Source organism: Mastomys coucha, unplaced genomic scaffold (genome assembly GCF_008632895.1).
Source record: "Mastomys coucha isolate ucsf_1 unplaced genomic scaffold, UCSF_Mcou_1 pScaffold11, whole genome shotgun sequence".
In the NCBI taxonomy this organism is placed as follows: Eukaryota; Metazoa; Chordata; class Mammalia; order Rodentia; family Muridae; genus Mastomys; species Mastomys coucha.
This window is the reverse complement of record NW_022196893.1, coordinates 11,423,246-11,428,580: the sequence shown is the minus strand read 5'-3', so window position 1 is coordinate 11,428,580 and position 5,335 is coordinate 11,423,246. Positions and strand designations below refer to the sequence as shown.

Genomic DNA, 5,335 nt, shown 5'->3' with positions numbered 1-5,335 from the left:
AAGGTTATTCACTCACCCCACTTCTCATGCCTTTATTATGCCAAGAGATGTTTCTGGAATGGCCTTCTGGTAATAAACAAGCTGGTTCTTCCTCTAATAGTCCTTGTATACCTAATCTCAAGAGTTATCCTCCACTCCACCTACCTGCATCTCCTCCTTGTGGACAGAACCCCACCTGCCTTCTATAGGATCTCTCACTAAAGGCTAGGCCAGTGATGGCTGGCTCCTTCTTTTGGATATGGCAGGTTGAGGAGTAGCATCCTGTCTTGCCTGTGGAATCTGGGAGGATGGCTGCTGAGAACTTCTGGGTGGGTTTATTTCACTAATTAAACTTGGAGGGGGGGTGCTATTCTTCACCAGAGATTGCCATGTCTACGTGCCATATTGAGAATTGCAGCAGCCACCGAGAGGAATGGTACTGATGCTCAGGGGATCAGGGGATGGCACCGTTGTACCCGTGAAGCAAGCAAGGTAGGCATTGCCCACTCTTAGACTCCTTGGTCAAGAAGATCATGGCAACCTGTGTTTAAGGTAGTTCTGGTCCAGGCTCCATGAGCACACATCAGGTTCAGGCTGAGTGGGGCTCTCAGTAGATGCCTGGGACAGGTCTTGATACAAACAAACAAACAAACAAATATCCCCAAGCAACAATTACCGAACATACTTCTTTCTGAATAAAAATAAGATGCAACTGACTCCCCAGTCTTTTATCTCCAGGCTAGAACCATGGTCTACCTGCAGCTGCATGCCCAGCTTCTTGCAGGTCTGACTTCCCTTCCACACCTTCCCACACCTAGGACGCTCCATTAGTACAGGAATGAGGTCGTCCTGGAGCGGGTTTCCATTTGTTCCCTAGAACCAACCACACATGTCTCTTTCCCCCTGCAAGCTCAGTGAAATCAGACATGGTAACAGTCAGGTTATTTATTTATTTATTTTTAAGTAGAATTTTCTTTTCAGCGATTTTAGGCTCACAGCAAAACAAGAGATACAGAACTGCCCAGAGGGCACGCGTAGCCTCTGTTAGTGTCAACAGGCAGGGACAGAGTGGTATGACTTCTGCAGTTGATGGGTCTGTACTGAAGCCTTGTCATGTGAAGTCCACAGCTTACATGAGGGGCACACTTGCTGCGGTGGTTCCACGGTTTTAAGAAACTGACCTGTGCTCCCCGCCCCTGAGCGGAGCAGCAGGCGCCGGCCGGCAGCCCCGGGGTTGGCGCGCGTGCTGCTGGGTAACGGGCCGGCCCTGCTCGGCTCCTCCGTGACCTCCAGGGTCCCTGACTGCGGGAGCCGCGGCGGAAGACATGGGGCTCCCTCGCTGCACCTGTGACGGCCACCTTGACGGAGGAAGCGGTGGCGTCTTCGAGGAAACCGGAAGCCCGTGGTGACCCCTGGCGACCCGGTTTGTTTTCAGCCGGCTTCCAAACACTGGGGAAGCGAAACCCGGTGGCCTTGGGGACCGCCCCGCGTAGCCAGGGTTCAGGCTGCCATGGACACACTAGTAGAAGATGACATCTGCATTCTGAACCATGAGAAGGCCCACAGAAGAGAGGCAGTGACGCCACTCTCAGCGTACCCTGGAGATGAGTCTGTGGCTTCCCATTTCGCACTGCTCACTGCTTACGAAGACATCAAGAAGAGACTTAAGGATTCAGAGAAAGAGAACTCCTTCTTAAAGAAAAGAATAAGGGCTTTGGAAGAAAAGCTTGTTGGCGCTCGTGCAGATGAAGAAACAAGTTCTGTGGGACGAGAACAAGTGAATAAGGCCTATCATGCATATCGTGAGGTTTGCATTGATAGAGACAATCTGAAGAACAAATTGGAAAAGATAAATAAAGACAACTCTGAATCTCTGAAAATGTTGAATGAGCAGCTACAGTCTAAAGAAGTTGAACTTCTGCAGCTAAGAACAGAGGTGGAGGCTCAGCAGGTGATGAGGAATTTAAATCCACCCTCATCCAACTGGGAGGTGGAAAAGCTAAGCTGTGACTTGACGATCCATGGTTTGGAACAAGAGCTGGAACTACTGAGGAAAGAATGTAGTGACCTCAGAACAGAGCTACAGAAAGCCAGACAGACGGATCCATCTCAGGAAGATAGTCTGCAGGACAGAGATGTTATCAGGACGAGCTTGTCGAGAGAAGAGCAAGTTCCCCACCAGGGCCTTCACCACAGTGATAATATGCAACATGTGTACTAGGAACTGAAGAGAGAGATGTCTAACTTACATCTGGTGACTCAAGTGCAAGCAGAACTACTAAGAAAACTGAAAACCTCAGCTGCAGTCAAGAAAGCCTGTACCCAAGTAGGATGTGTTGAAGACCTTGGGAGACACAGTGTGAAATTGCACTTGACAAATTTTACTGCAACTTACAAAAGACATCCCTCTTTGTCACCAAATGGCCAAGCTACTTGTTATGCTCCTTCTTCCCCTTCGCCAGGAGACAGAAAGGTTTTCTCAGACAAAGCAGTTCTTCACTCATGGACAGATGATGAGAGATCGGTTCCTAATGACGGGGCCGACTTTCAGGAGCACAACTCCTACGGGAGAAATTCTCTGGAAGATAACTCCTGGGTGTTCCCAAGCCCTCCTAAATCAAGTGAGACAGCATTTGGTGAAAATAAAAGCAAAATCTTACCTTTACCCAACCTGCTGCAGGTGCATTACCTGGATCAACACACTCAGAGCTGCCTTTACAAAAGTTAACTTGACTTGTGATTTGATCACAAAGACACTGACGCAGTGCTTCTCCCAAGAGATAGTTCAAACTGAAAGTGGACTTTAAGTAATAATGTCTTGTGGAGTTCTCCAGTATGTAAATTTGTACATTCTGTAAAACATTATGTATGTAGTTGATTTTCCAGTATGGGAACCTCCACTTGTACCTTTGATAACAATTACACATTTTTGCTTCTTGGATAAAGAGTGGAAATAAAAATTTTAGACATGGTTTTATAAAGTATGTGACCTGCCTAAATAGCCAATCATTAAATAAAGAGCAGCCTTTAATATAAGAGAAAAACCATGTCTGCTGGTTTAGATTGTATCAAAAAGCAACTAAGAGTGAATAGGTTGTGCTTCTATAAATTCCTGATGCATAAAGATTTGAAATATAATGGAATAAAAGTAGGTTATGACCTCTCTTAAAAAAAAAAAAAAGAAGAAGAAGAAGAAGAAAGAAAGAAACTGACCTGTATCACACAGAATAGCTGATCTGTCCCAAACAGTACTCATGTTTAGTCCTGGCATTCCTCTACCCCCTGCAACCTTAGAAAGCTGACCCTTTTAGTCTTACTTTATCACTTGAAAAGGTTTTGCTGTTGTTTGTCTCAAGACCAAGTCTTTCTGTGTAGCTCTAGATGGTCTTGAATGCACTAAGGGTAGAGTTCACCAGGCTGGGCCTCACACCTGGAGCAATCCCCTTCCAAAGCCTCCAAAGTCATTTTATTTTATTAAAAACAAAACAAAACAAAAGCACCTTTAATCCCAGCACTCAGAAAACAGAGGCAGGTGGATCTCTGAGTTTGAGGCCAGCCTGGTTTACAGGATAGCCAAAGCTACAGAGAAAAACCCTGCCTTGAAAAAAACCAAAAAACAAAAAACACCACCCCCACCACCAACAACAACAAAAAACCAACCAAACAACCAAACAACCAAAACAATAACCCTGTTTTGGGGAATGAGATGTGCCTAAATTGGTGGAGGGCTTGCACAGTGTGCCCAACATCCCATAAATGGAATATGGTAGTTAAAGCCTGCAATCCCAGTACTCGGGAGGCAGATGCTGGAGGATCAGGTAGTTAAGCCTTCCTCTACTACATTCTAAATTGGAGACCAACCCATAATGCACAAGACCCTTTCTCAAACAAAACAACGAAAACTTGTTTTTGTGATACAGTCCTACTCCGTAGCTCTAGCTAGCCTTGAATTCATGATCCTTCTGCCTCCCAAGCTCTGGAATTGCATGTGTGTAGCACCATGCTTGGCTCTGACTCTGATCTTTGTAGTGTTATCTTCTCAAAGAAGAGTTAGGGCTGGAGTCAGTAAGTAGGTAGCAACTCAGAGCTAAGTCTTCTCTCTCCATAAAATGCATGTGATTTTGCTTGTTTGTTTTAAGGCAGGGTCTCAGGCTGTCCAGTCTGGCCTGCAACTCACTCCTCAGGACTGGGATTGCATGTATGAGCTTCTCCCCTAGCAACAGCTCATTTTGAAAAACATTGAATGATGTGTATTTGCTATACTGACTTTTATTTACCAAAGGGCCTTGTGCTTCCATTTTGAAAATTCTGCATACAGTGGCTAAAATATCAATGTGTAGATCTCGCGTTCACAATTTTCAGCTCCTTTGGGTAAACGACAAGCAAGGTGTTGCTGGGTCACTTGACAAGATGCATCCAGTCTGTCTTTGAAAGTGGCCTTTCACATTGCATTCCTAGAGCACTGAGTGCCCAAGTGTCCTCCTATTTCATATCTTTATCAGCATCTGCTGCCTGCAGTTTTGGATCCGGGCATTCTAATAGCTGGGTAGCGCTAGCTCATTGCTGTCTAACTCCCTGAGGGCAGATGATCTCAGGCATCTTGGAAGGATGCTCTGTACCTCGTCCTCAGTGAGGTCTGTTTGGGTCATTTGACTTTTTTTTTTTTTTTTAAATCTAAACTGTGGATTTCTTCTAATTGAGTTTCAAAAGTGACAATCCTAGGACTGGAGAGATTATTTGGTGGTTAAGAACACTGGCTGTTCTTCCCAAGGACCCTGGTCAGGTTACCAGCACCCATGTGATGACTCTCAACGGACTGCCTGGAACGCCAGTTCTAATGCCTCTTTCTGACCTCCTCGGACACCAGGCATACGTATGGTGCACAGACGGACGTGCAGGGAAAACATTCGTAATAAAATAATTTTTATTAGAAATATTAGAAATAAGAAAAATAAAATATTTTTTAGAATTATATTAAAAAGTGGCAATTACATTTCTGCACTGAGCTCCCCATTCATAAAGCTTGTGTAGTAATGCCATATGGGTCTCTCTCTCTCTCTGTCTGTCTGTCTGTCTCTCTGTCTCTGTCTCTCTTTCTCTCTCTGTCTCAGTCTCTCCTCCAAGGCAGGGCTTATATGCCCCTAGTCTATTCTCTAACTGAACATAGTTGAAGAGAACTTTGAATGGTCCATCCTTCTCACTCCACTTCCCAAAAGCCAGGATTACAGTCATGTACTTGGCTTGTGTGGTACTGGGGATTTGAACCCAGGGCTTCAGGCATGCCAGGCAAGCACTCTACCTACTTACTTCAGTCCCAGCCTAGAGTTGTCCTCTTTTTTTTTTTTTTAAAGTAATT

At 45.2% G+C, this 5,335-nt stretch overlaps 1 pseudogene; it reads left to right on the top strand.

Moving 5' to 3' along the window:
* The first annotated feature begins 1,215 nt into the window (after nucleotides 1-1,215).
* On the top strand, nucleotides 1,216-2,963 carry LOC116081602 (annotated as a pseudogene).
* The last annotated feature ends 2,372 nt before the right edge of the window (nucleotides 2,964-5,335 follow it).